We start from the raw sequence: 12,658 nt of genomic DNA on the forward strand, positions 1-12,658 counted from the left end.
AAAAAAGAGAAGAAAAAATTAAAATGATTCAAATTTACTTAAAGTCTTGAAGGAAAGAAAATTGCAGTAGATTTTTAGCATCTAGTTATTTCATAAGATGGCAAAAAATTAGTAGAAATTAACCTAACCACATTTTGAGGCTGAAATTGAACCTTATGGCCAGCAGTTTATATTTGAGAAAACTTAATTTAATCACCTTCAGTTACCTAAACTGGAATTTTGCTGACATGACTATTTTTGCCTGAACCCTTTTTTGAGGGCTTGATGAGGCTGGCCTGAATTTTGTGTGAGAAAGGTCAGAGTCATAAGCCAGGTTCCATTCTTACTCTATTTCCTGGTCACATTTTGTACAACTACCCACAGTCATTTCTTTGCAAGCATTAGCACTCTTTCTACCAGTGGGTGAAAGAAAGGCCAAGTCCCTGTATGTACATGTGTATATTCAGCCTGCCAATATAAATAGTGCATTAGCTTATTTTTACAGTTTTCATGTTTATCCTAAATTTCCAGAAAATAATAAATATCCCCTATTTATACATAATGCTGTCTTCTTTCCATCTCCATTCCATAGGAGGCCTAGTACAGTGTTTTGTACATAGCAGACTCACCTATCCACTCATTTTTTTACTCACTCGCTGTCCTGTCTTGTCATTATCTGGTAATAGAAATGTGTCATCACCTCAAAGGAGAAGAGATGTTCATAAGGAAGAAATTAATTTAATCATATGAGTGTTTCTGGACAGTTTCTTACTGTATTTTTTTGTACCGCTACTCAGTTGAGAATTTCAATGCTGTCAGTCAAATGACCTAGCTAGATTCTTACTTTGCAACCTTGCGAAACTCATTGGACCCCTTATCTACTTTAGTTTATTCATCTTTATAAGAATATTCACATTCATTCAACTTTTCCTATATTAAGTATCATATAAGGATAGAATTGGGGAAAAGTGAAAATGCTGGGAAAAGATAGTTTTTAAAAATGCTTATTCAACTTGTTAAAAATAAACACATCGATCATGTACATATAAATACACATATATACACATATGTATGTGTGTATGCGTTTCTTTAATGAAGGAGAATTTCCATTCTTGTCGGACATAGTAGGTCAGTATAACTTATATCGACAAGAATGAAAATTCTGAAAAAATAAAGCATCTGAATCTGATTTTTTTTGCACATACTCTGCGTTGAGAAAAAGTATTTTCACATGATTAAGGATCACCAAGTGTGTTAAAATGAGACCTTGTGATTTGAATAGATGAAGCTTCATTGAGAAGTGGCTGTAACTCTGTAATACTTTATTGAGGTCATACTAAAAATAGAAGCCAAAGCCTTAGCGCTTAGTGCTGTCTCTTAGTGATATAGCTACAACTGCCATTTCTGCTGTCTAGACCTCAGTTGACTCAGTGACAGCTGAGGCCAGCCATAAGCTTTAGTAATGGTGGAAATAGTTAATAATCTCATCTGCTTCTGTGTAGCATTCAAAGTTTTAGCCCCGTATTGGAGAAGTATTTTAGATCCTATTATGCAGAGGCAGAATTCACAAAAATACCAAGACAGCTGCTGCACATTTTGTATTAGTATTAACAGTGCCAGTTCAGAATGTGATCTTTGCATTTAAGTTCTCAGGTATAAGGTTACAATGTTTTAGGTCTTGGGCTATTTTAACCCCTTTGTAGAGTTTGATGAATACTGGAGGCAGGATATAAGACAAAATACATATCTACACATAGCTACTTTTAGTTAAAACCTGATATCCTTTTTATACATATTTAAGAATTCATACGTGCTGGAGCTATCACGGTAATTCAAGGTTTAGGCAAGGAGCATTTCCAGTTTTGTTTGTTATTTGTTTTGCAAAGTGCTACCTTTATTAATATGTATTTCTGCAGTTTTATTGCTATAGAAGTCCTGCTCCTCAGATTTTCAATTTACACTTCAGAGTACTAGCAAGGTACGTTGGAGTTTGTTCCATTTTGATGTTGTCTGTGTGTGCTTACATCTTAACATGTCTTAATGCTATAAAGAATTCATTCGTGTATCCAACAGTCTATTAAATAGATCAGCTTTTTCTGACTTTATAAATCAAAATCTTCAGGTATAGGCATGAAATTACTTATTGAAAAATTATCAGAATACCATATTGTGTCTTAAAAGGACAAATTAATAAGTGATGTTATGAATGGTGGATTGAATATGACTGTGATATAGACGTAATGACATAAGAGAAAATCTCTCATGGCCTCAGTCAATCCTACTGGAAAATAAGGAGAGCCCTAGGACCAGTGTTGCCTATTTGAGCTACTGGACAATTATTTTTCAACTGATAAAACATGGACACCTACCAGTCAAAACAGGAAGATGATCACTGTGCTCTTTAAATACATTTGGCTACATATCAGCCCCTCTCCCACCTTTTCCTGCAACATTTCTACTTGTAGCAAGTAAATCTCAGCCCACAAACTCATCTTTGCCCCATTTATAGCTTTATTTCTTCCTTTAACTGAATTTAATACTTGTTGTGCATAGCAACAGGGAGTTAGTGATTTCAGTCTCCCAATATTGAAAATGGGCATGTTCATTTTGTGTGGCTCCATGTGGCATAACTAGGACCAATAGGTGGATGTTACAAACAGGAGCATTTTAGTTATTCTCTTGTCAGGAAAAAACAAAGCTGTCTCCAGAATGAATGAATTACCTGTCATTGCAAATGTTTGTTCTCAGATATTTGGATGGTAGTCAAGGAAGCATAATATCATAATATAATGCTGTAATAGGTACATTCACATTGCTATAACGGAATAGTACAGACTGGATAACTTGTAATGAACAGAAATTTATTGGGTTATAGTTCCGGAGACTGGGAAGTCCAAGATCATGGGGGTGGCACCTGGTGAGGGCTTTCTTGTTATAACTTGTAGAAGGTGAGACGGTAAAATTCTTGAAGTTTATTTAAAATGATAATAGTCAAGGAATAAGAAGGATGTATTCATTGAATCATTACCCTCTGTAAAAATTTAGAATTATAAACAAAAATTTAGAAATGCAATATAGTTAACAACATGAACTTTAAAGTTAAACAGATAAGAATTACAACTTAGCTTCGCTATTCCTGAGTAGAGCTTTGGCAAATTGCCCAACTTCTTAGAGCCTCGATTTTCCCATCTGTATATGGAGAATAGCACCTACCTTCTGGGTTGTTGGGAGAATCTAATGAGATTTAAAAAAAAACAAAAAACAAAAACAACAACAACTTATCAAACATTCCACCTGTAGAGAACTGTGATCATCACAAAAAAAATAATTTTTATGTTTATTATTCTCATTATTATTGGAGATTTGTTGTATGATTGGGAATTAAATCCCTAGAGATGATAGTAAAGCAAAGCTGATGATAATAGCAGTGCTTTTTTGAAAGTTTTAAAGTGCTCTTTAAGCAAGTAATATACATTACTTGTAACCCTTATAACAAAATTGTGAAATAAATAGTATTATTCATACATGAAAACTTAAGTTTCAAAGAGGTTAAATAACTTGCTGAGGATTTGCAACTAATGCCAGATAGTACTCCAGGGGTAGGTCAACTTGACTTTTCATTTTCTAAAATGAGTGATGGAAACAACTGGTAGCCTAGAGAATAGAAGACTTTGAAGTTTGTTTACATGAACTGGATGTATTTGAGGGTCTGTCATGTTGAAATGGTTAAGCTTATTTTGCATGGCTCCATATGGCATCACTAGAACCAACAGATGTTGCAAGCAGGAAAATTTCAGTTCTGCTCTTTTCATTAACAAAATAGAAGAGGCCACTTCTAAAAGGAATGAGCTCCCTGTCAGTGGAAATGATTGATCTCAGACATATATACAAAAGTCAAGTAGAAGAAGTTCCCATGAGGGACAGGATACTGGGCTAAAGTTCTGAAGTTCTGTTTATTGCTCACATTCCACATTTTAAGTATTAACTATTTGCAAGTGTTGATTGGTGGACACAAGGTAGAAAATATCACTAATTCCTACATTTTAAGATTCCATTTATAGATTCTACTTTACATTAGTGATTTCACAGACTTAAAATTTTTTTTTGCAGAGGAGTGGCAAGTTTTGAGAAACTCTTATATCTGACATCTTCCATTGGCTTTTATGGCGATTATACTGTGTTTAGTGAGGTACATTGCTGTTATATCTTTGGTGACAGAAAATTTCAGGTAGAAGTTGGTATTTTAAAGAATGCTTGAGTAAAGTAAAGTGGTCAAAGCCACTGCTCAAAGCATTATTCTTTTGAAATGGGATTTATTCTGGATTTGTTTGTCTCAAATTTTTACAAAACCTACATCTTGAGGGTTATAGATGAAATGTTCTTCTTTATTGTTAATTGAGATTTTAAAGTAAATAACATTTTAAATATCTACTAAAATAAAATGTAATTCTTTTATTTACTTTAAAAGATACAATTAAAAGGTAGCTCATATGATTTCACTAGAAACTACTGGGCCTGTCTACTTGCTTAAAATATTTTTTTTCCTACTTAGTACAAATGTTAAATTATCATTCAGGATACCTTCCTGTCAAAAATGTTTTACTGATTTATTGTTTTAAAGATGGGTTTCTCCCACCTTGTTGATTCTTATGCACCTCCCTGGTACATTGACCTCCCCCTACCCACCCAACACCCATACATACTATTGAGATGCATTGCTCTGGATGTAAATAACAGTTATGATAAGTATGAAAATAAGCCTTCTATTTGGAAGAATGTAAAGGGGAGTCGGTGGTTTGGCAGTGGGTGGTCTTTTTCCTACCTTGGATATATTGGTTTATCAGATGAGAGAGACAGAATTGATAAAGTTCAAAGGAAGTAAGGACTTCTGACTCTTTGAATTGAAAGTAGTGGCGTTCATGACACAAGATTGTGGAAACTCAGGTCCTGTTGGATAGACTGACTCTGAAGAAATAGAATTCTATTAGATGATAGTGGAGATTGCCAGGTGAGTGGTCAGAGTTATAAGAGTACCTAGAAACAGGATCTTATGATGATTGTTAACGTGGTATGAAAATCACCTCTTCAAATGAAGAAGCCTGCTATGATGTAAGCAAGCTGAGTTAACTGATTTACAATGGAGAATAGCGGAAGTCCAAAATCAGACTTCTGGGGGCAGCGAGCAAATGTTTTCTATTGCTTGTGCTTTGGGTGTAGAAGTTGTTAGGGCAAGACTTCGGGTGTGTTGATTTCTTAAGGTAACAGTTGTTGCAAGTGAGGTAGGTCAATGGGAAATAGTTTGGATTTAGCTTGAATTTGTGATAATGAGGGCCAGAATGCTGTGTTTATGAGAATGGAGAGCATGGGGCTGACATTAGTGATACCTTAGAAGAGAAACACAGCAGTACGTGGTGACAGGCTAAATGCAGAGGGGGGATAGAAGTGGCATTGCTGGCTTTGTGGCTGATGTGACAGCAAAAAAGCAGGATGTAGATTGTGTGACAGTTGCTTTCAAGGATAAGCAAGGGCAACCATGAATGAAACAGTAATCACAACGGAGTGTGTTTTTCTAAGTAAATGAACATATGTGATAAGGTATGCAACTGATGAAGGTAAACTTAAAACTGGCCTGTAAATTAATGAATCCAATTATGATCTATATCTTCTTTGACTTCTGCTTGGCCTTGGTAACAAATGTCAACACAAAGAAGTTACAAATTCGTGTTAACATAACAATGGCTCTCATTTATTGATTGCTCACTTACGATAAAATGGGCATTATGCTAAGTGTTTTATATGCCTCATTTTGTTTAGTCCACATAGTTACAGTTTTCACCCCTAATCTATAGATGGCAACATTGAGGTGCAGGGAGATAGAGAGCCTTGACCATGGTTACACGGTCAATAAATGCTACAGCCGGTATTCAGTCCTATTCTCTCAGACCCGGAGCCCATTCTCTTAAGAATTTGGCAGCCTACCTCATGATTATCTTTCTGATCATAACCTACCTTGGAAACAAAACCATTATTCCTCAGTTTGCCTCTGCAGTGGACAAAGCATGAAGGGGAGTGGCCCAAACAAAAGGAAAATATTATTGGTTTTTTGAGGAAAGCAAAGAAACAAACAAAAGACCAGATAGATTTGTAGTGCTTCAATCTATCATTATCATCATTAATAACAACCATACTCTAAAGAGATTTGTTTCCAAATTAGTTTTTGTACCAATTGGCTGCATTTTAAGTTTACGAAATGGCAGTTTTATAAGAACCAGTAAGTTTTGATGTTACTAGTCTATCTCAGATTAACCAAAGAAAGAACTGTGTGTGGAGGAAAGGTTGTTATCAAGTTTTAAAAAGACTTCAGCTCTTTGTATGCTTTATAATTCATACCCAGCAAACAAGGATACTCACACAATTTCTTTTAATCCAAAATCCCGAGCAAGTCAAAAGGCCACATGCCTTTGTCTCAAGCATTAGGCCTTTTCATTAAATGTAATTCATAGGACATGCATTTAGTCTATAGCCTTTCTTTCAAAATATGTAGGCAAATATTCTTTCTGTACCTATTGTACAAGATAAAGTAGACAAAATCTTCCTCAGTTTAGAGTTTTAAGAACTTTGAGTGAGGCTGTTTTAAGACTGTTAGATATTATAGAAGGTATATTTCCCGTTAGGTTGGCTATTTTGCTTATTGTGGGCAAGTCACTTAAACTCTTTGTACCTATTTATCACCTCTGAAATAGAAACGCAAATATCTTCATCACCAACGGCATTGTTGTGTACCTCCAATGCAAATCTCTTCATTCCACTAGCAACCAATATGGCACTACCTAGGTGTCAGAGGGCCCCTGCTCGAAAAAACACTTTCTTCCCTTGGTGTTTCAGAGTTAGGTGAACTTTAGTATCCAATTCAAGACCTGATTCTTGACTGAAAATAATCTTTGATGATAAGAAATGTACCTATCAAGCTACCTTGAAATATTAGATTTTTAATAAACATAACAGTAATTGTCACCCAATGAAGATTAATAGGGTGTTTGCCAAATAATTGAAGCTACTTAACACAAAACCTTTTATGAGCACAACTGATCTCAAGAAGTGATTATTATTTTTATTATTATTAGAATTACAATAATTTATCCCAGTCAGACATTGAGGCCATGCACGCTGCCAACTGGAAAGTTAAAGTGAAAGAATACACAGAACCATGAAGTGGCATTCTGTATCTCTAACAATTTTGTCTTTAGGGCCACTTAGTCAGCATCCTTAAGTGCTTGCTGCTATTGCTAGATCAGAATAAACCATTTGTTAAGAGAATGAATGCCAAGTTTGCCTGTAGTTGCAAAAGTACGATTTGATTATTGTCTCTATCAATAGTATCCTTAAAATATCTATGAAATTATAGAGAATAAGAATGAATACTTACTGAAGTAGTAATTGTAACTGACAGAAGAGAATTTTTGGTTTAGACTCAAAAGCAGAAAGAAAAGCACAGATAATAAATATTAAAAAAAAAAAACCTTAAAGGTTAAGAGAGATTCCCTTTTTATTCAAGAGTTTGCTTCCATTTTGCAAAAGAGCAATAATATTTATACCATATGAGGATTTACACAGATGCATGATTTTTATATTTATTAAGGAGAGAAATGAAAGCTGTTGGGCATATGGATAATTTACTGGAAATCATTTTGTGTGCAAGTATTAGAAACAGGATATAATCAGCAACATTCTTTTTTTATCTTTGTTTGCTTCTTTTTAATTTGTTTTTATGTCCATAGGTTATTGGGGGGACAGGTGGTGTTTGGTTACATGAGTAAGTTCTTTAGTGGTGATTTGTGAGATTATGGTGCATTCATCACCTGAGCAGTATACACTGTATCCTATTTGTAGTCTTTTATCCCTCACCCCGACTCCCGCCCTTTCCCCCTGAGTCCGCAAAGTCCATTGTGTCATTCTTACGCCTTTGCATCCTCATAGCTTAGCTCCCACTTATGAGTGAGAACATACGATGTTTGGTTTTCCATTCCTGAGTTACTTTACTTACAATAAGAGTCTCCAATCTCATCCAGGTCACTGCGACTGCCATTAATTCATTTCTTTTTATGGCTAAGTACTATTCCACAGCATATGTATACCAGTTTCTTTATCCACACATTGATTGATGGGCACTTGGGTTGGTTCCATGATTTTGCAATTGTGAATTGTGCTGCTATAAACATGCATGTGCAAGTATCTTTTTCATATAATGACTTCATTTCTTCTGGGTAGATACCCAGTAGGCAGATTGCTGGATCAAATAGCAGTCCTACTTTTTGTTCTTTAAGGAATATCCACACTGTTTTCCATAGCAGCTGTACTAGTTTACATTCCCACCAGCACTGTAGAAGTGTTCCCTGTTAACTGCCAACAGGGATGTAGTAGATGTTCCATGCCAACATCTACATCTACTATTTTTAGATTTTTTTTTATTATGACCATTCTTGCAGGGGTAAGGTGGTATTGCATTGTGGTTTTGATTTACATTTCCCTGATAATTAGTGACATTGAGCATTTTTTTCGTATGTTTGTTGGCCATTTGTATATCTTGTTTTGAGAAGTGTCTATTCATATCCTCAGCCCACTTTTTGATGAGATTGTTTCTTTCTTGCTTGCTTATTTTTTTGAGATCGTTGTAGATTCTAGATATTATTCCTTTGTCAGATGTATAGATTATGAGGATTTTCTCCCACTCTGTGGGTTGTGTGTTTATTCTGCTGACTGTTCCTTTTGCCATGCAAAAGATCATTAGTTTAATTAAGTCGCAGCTATATATCTTTGTTTTATTGCATTTGCTTTTGGGTTCTTGGTCATGAAATCCTTTCCTAAGCCTATGTCTAGAAGGGTTTTTCCAATGCTATCTTCTAGAATTTTTTTTATAGTTTCAGGTGTTAGGTTTAAGTCCTTAATCCATCTTGAGTTGATTTTTGTATAAGGTAAGAGATGAGGATCCAGTTTCATTCTCCAATCTGTGGCTAGCCAATTATCTCAGCACCATTTGTTGAAAATGGTGTCCTTTCCCCACTTCATGTTTTTGTTTGCTTTGTCAAAGATCAGATGGCTGTAAGTATTTGGGTTTATTTCTGGGTTCTCTATTCTGTTATATTGCTCTATGTGCCTATTTTTATACCAGTACCATGCTGTTTTGGTGACTATGGCCTTATAGCATAGTTTGAAATCAGGTAATATGATGCCTTCAGATTTGTTCTTTATGCTTAGTCTTGCTTTGGCTATGTGGGCTCTTGTTTTTGGTTCCATATGAATTTTAGAATTGTTTTTTCTAATTCTTTGAAGAATGATGATGATATTTTAATGGGAATTGCATTGAATTTGTAGATTGCTTTTGGCAGTATGTTCATTTTTGCAATATTGATTCTACCCATCCATGAGCATGGGATGTGTTTCCATTTGTTTGTGTTGTCTGTGATTTCTCTCAGCAGTGTTTTGTAGTTTCCCTTGTAGAGGTCTTTTACCTCCTTGGTTAGGTATAATCCTAAGTTTTTGTTGTTGTTGTTGTTGTTGTTGTTTTTCAGCTATTGTAAAAGGGGTTGAGTTCTTGATTTGATTCTCAGCTTGGTTGCTGTTGGTGTATATAAGAGCTACTGATTTGTGTACTTTATTTTTGTATTCAGAAACTTTGCTAAATTCTTCTATCAGTTCTAGGAGTTTTCTGGAGGAGTCTGTAGGGTTTTCTAGGTAAACAATCATATTATCAGCAAACAGCAACAGTTTGACTTCCTTTTTACCTATTTGGATGCCCTTTATTTCTTTCTCTTGTCTGATTGCTCTGGCTAGGACTTCCAGTACTATGTTGAAGAGGAGTGGTGAGAGTGGGCATCCTTGTCTTGTTCCAGTTCTCAGAGGGAATGCTCTCAACTCTTCCTCATTCAGCATTATGTTGGCTGAGTTAGTCATGGATGGCTTTTATTACATTGAAGTCTGTCCCTTGTATGCCGATCTTGCTGAGAGTTTTAATTATAAAGGGATGCTGGATTTTGTCAAATGCTTTTTCTGCATATATTGAGATGATCATGTGATTTTTAAAAAAATTCTGTTTATGTGGTGTATCACATTTATTGACTAGCATATGTTAAACCATCCCTGCATTCCTGGTATGCAACCCACTTGATCATGGTGAATTATCTTTTTGATATGTTGTTGGATTCAGTTAACTGGAATTTTGTTAAGGATTTTAGCATCTATGTTCATCAGGGATATTTGTCTGTAGTTTTCTTTTTTCGCTATGTCCTTTCCTGGTTTTGGTATTAGGGTGATATTGACTTCATAGAATGATTAAGGGAGAGTTCCCCCTTTCTCTATCTTGTGGATTAGTGTCAATAGGATTGGTATCAATTCTTCTTTGAATGTCTGGTAGAATTCTGCTGTGAATCCATCTGGTCCTGGACTTTTTTTTGTTTGTAATTTTTAAATTACAGTTTCAATCTCACTGCTTGTTATTGGTCTATTCAGGGTATCTAATTCCTCCTTATTTAAGCTAGGGGGATTGTATCTTTCCAGGAATTTATTCATCTGTTCTGGTTTATGCATGTATACGTGTTCATAGTAGCTTTGAATAATCTTCAGTATTTCTGTGGTATCAGCTGTAATATCTCCCGTTTCATTTCTTATTGAGCTTATTTAGATTTTCTCCCTTCTTTTCTTGGTAATCTTGCTGATGGTCTATCAGTTTTATTTATCTTTTAAAAAAACCAGCTTTTTGTTTCATTTATCTTTTGTATTTTTTTTTGTTTATTTGTTTCATTTCAATTTCATTTAGTTCTTCTCTGATCTTGGTTATTTCCTTTCTTCTGCTGTGTTTGGGTTAGATTTTTTCTTGTTTCTCTAGTTCCTTGAGGTGTGACCTTAGATTGTCTGTTTGTGCCCTTTCAGACTTTTTGATGTAGGCATTTAGGGCTATGAACTTTCCTCTTAGCACCACCTTTGCTGTCTCCCAGGGGTTTTGATAGGTAGTGTCACTATTGTCTTTCAGTTTGGAGAATTTTTAAATTTCCATCTTGATTTTGTTTTTGACCCAGTGCTCATTCAGGAGAAGGTTATTTAATTTCAATGTATTTGCATGGTTTTGAAGGTTCCTTTTGGAGATAATTTTCAGTTTTATTCCACTGTGGTCTGAAAGAATGCTTGATATAATTTCAATTTTCTTAAATTTATTGAGGCTCGTTTTGTGGCATATCATATGGTCTGTCTTGAAGAAAGTTCCATGTGCTGTTGAATAGAATGTATATTCTGCAATTGTTGGATGAAATGTTCCTTATATATCTGTTAAGTCTATTTGTATCAAGGTATAGTTTAAATCCATTGTTTCTTTGTTGACTTCCTGTCTTGATGACCTGTCTAGTGCTGTCAGTGGAGTATTGAGGTCCCCCACTATTATTGTGTTGCTGTCTCATTTCTTAGGTCTATTGATAATTCTTTATAAATTTGGGATCACCAGTGTTAGGTGCCTATATGTTTAGGAATGTGATATTTTCCTGTTGCACAAGGCCTTTTATCATTATATAATGTCTCTCTTTGTCTTTTTAAACTGCTATTGATTTAAAGTGATTTTTGTCTGATGTAAGAATAGCTACTCCTGCTTGCTTTTGGTGTACATTTGCATTAAATGTCTTTTTCCACCTCTTTACCTCAAGTTTATTTGAGTCCTTATGTGTTAGGTGAATCTCTTGAAGGCAGCAGATAGTTGGTTGGTATCTTATCAATTCTGCAATTCTATATCTTTTAAGTAGAACATTTAGGCCATTTACATTCAGTGTTAGTGTTGAGATGTGAGGTACCATTCCATTGATCATGCTATTTGTTGCCTGTATACCGTGGTTTTTTGTTTTTGTTTTTTAAATTCTATTTTTTGTTTCATAGGTTCGGTGAGATTTATGCTTTAAAGAGGTTCTGTTTTGATGTGTTTCCAGGATTTGTTTCAAGATTTAGAGCTCCTTTTAGCCATCCTTATAGTGGTGGTGTGATGGTTAATACTGTCAACTTGATTGGATTGAAGGACACAAAGTATCGATCCTGGGTATATCTGTGAGGGTGCTGCCAAAAGAGATTAACATTTGAATCAGTGGCCTGGGAAAGGCACACCGACCCTTAATCTGGGTGGGCACAATCTAATCAGCTGCCAGTGCAACTAGAATATAAGCAGGCAGAATAAAATGTGAAAAGAGAGACTGGCTTAGCCACTCAGCCTACATCTTTCTCCCATGCTGAATGCTTCCTGCCCTCAAACATTGGACTTCAAGTTATTCAGTTTTGAAACTTGGGCTGGCTCTCCCTGCTCCTCAGCCTGCAGGTGGCCTATTGTGCGACCTTGTGATCATGTGAGTTAATTCTTAATAAACTTTATGTACATACCTATATATATATATATAAAATTAGTTCTTCCATTGGTTCTTCCCTCTGGAGAACTCTAACTAATTCAGGTGGCTTGGTAGTGGTGAATTCTCTCAGCATTTGTTTGTCTGAAAAAGACCGTATCTTTCCTTCATATATGAAGCTTAGTTTCACTGGGTACAAAATTCTTGGCTGATAATTGTTTTGTTTGAGGAGACTGAAGATAGAGCCCTAATCCCTTCCATCTTGTAGGGTTTCTGCTGAGAAATTTGCTGATAATCTGAGAGGTTTTCCT

At 35.3% G+C, this 12,658-nt stretch overlaps 1 protein-coding gene across 2 annotated transcripts in view; it reads left to right on the forward strand.

Moving 5' to 3' along the window:
• The window catches only part of SGCD (sarcoglycan delta), a 1,033,257-nt gene that overhangs the window by 492,215 nt on the left and 528,384 nt on the right, over positions 1–12,658 (forward strand). The window lies entirely within an intron of this gene.

The sequence above is a fragment of the Pan paniscus genome, chromosome 4 (genome assembly GCF_029289425.2).
Source record: "Pan paniscus chromosome 4, NHGRI_mPanPan1-v2.0_pri, whole genome shotgun sequence".
Lineage (NCBI taxonomy): Eukaryota > Metazoa > Chordata > Mammalia > Primates > Hominidae > Pan > Pan paniscus.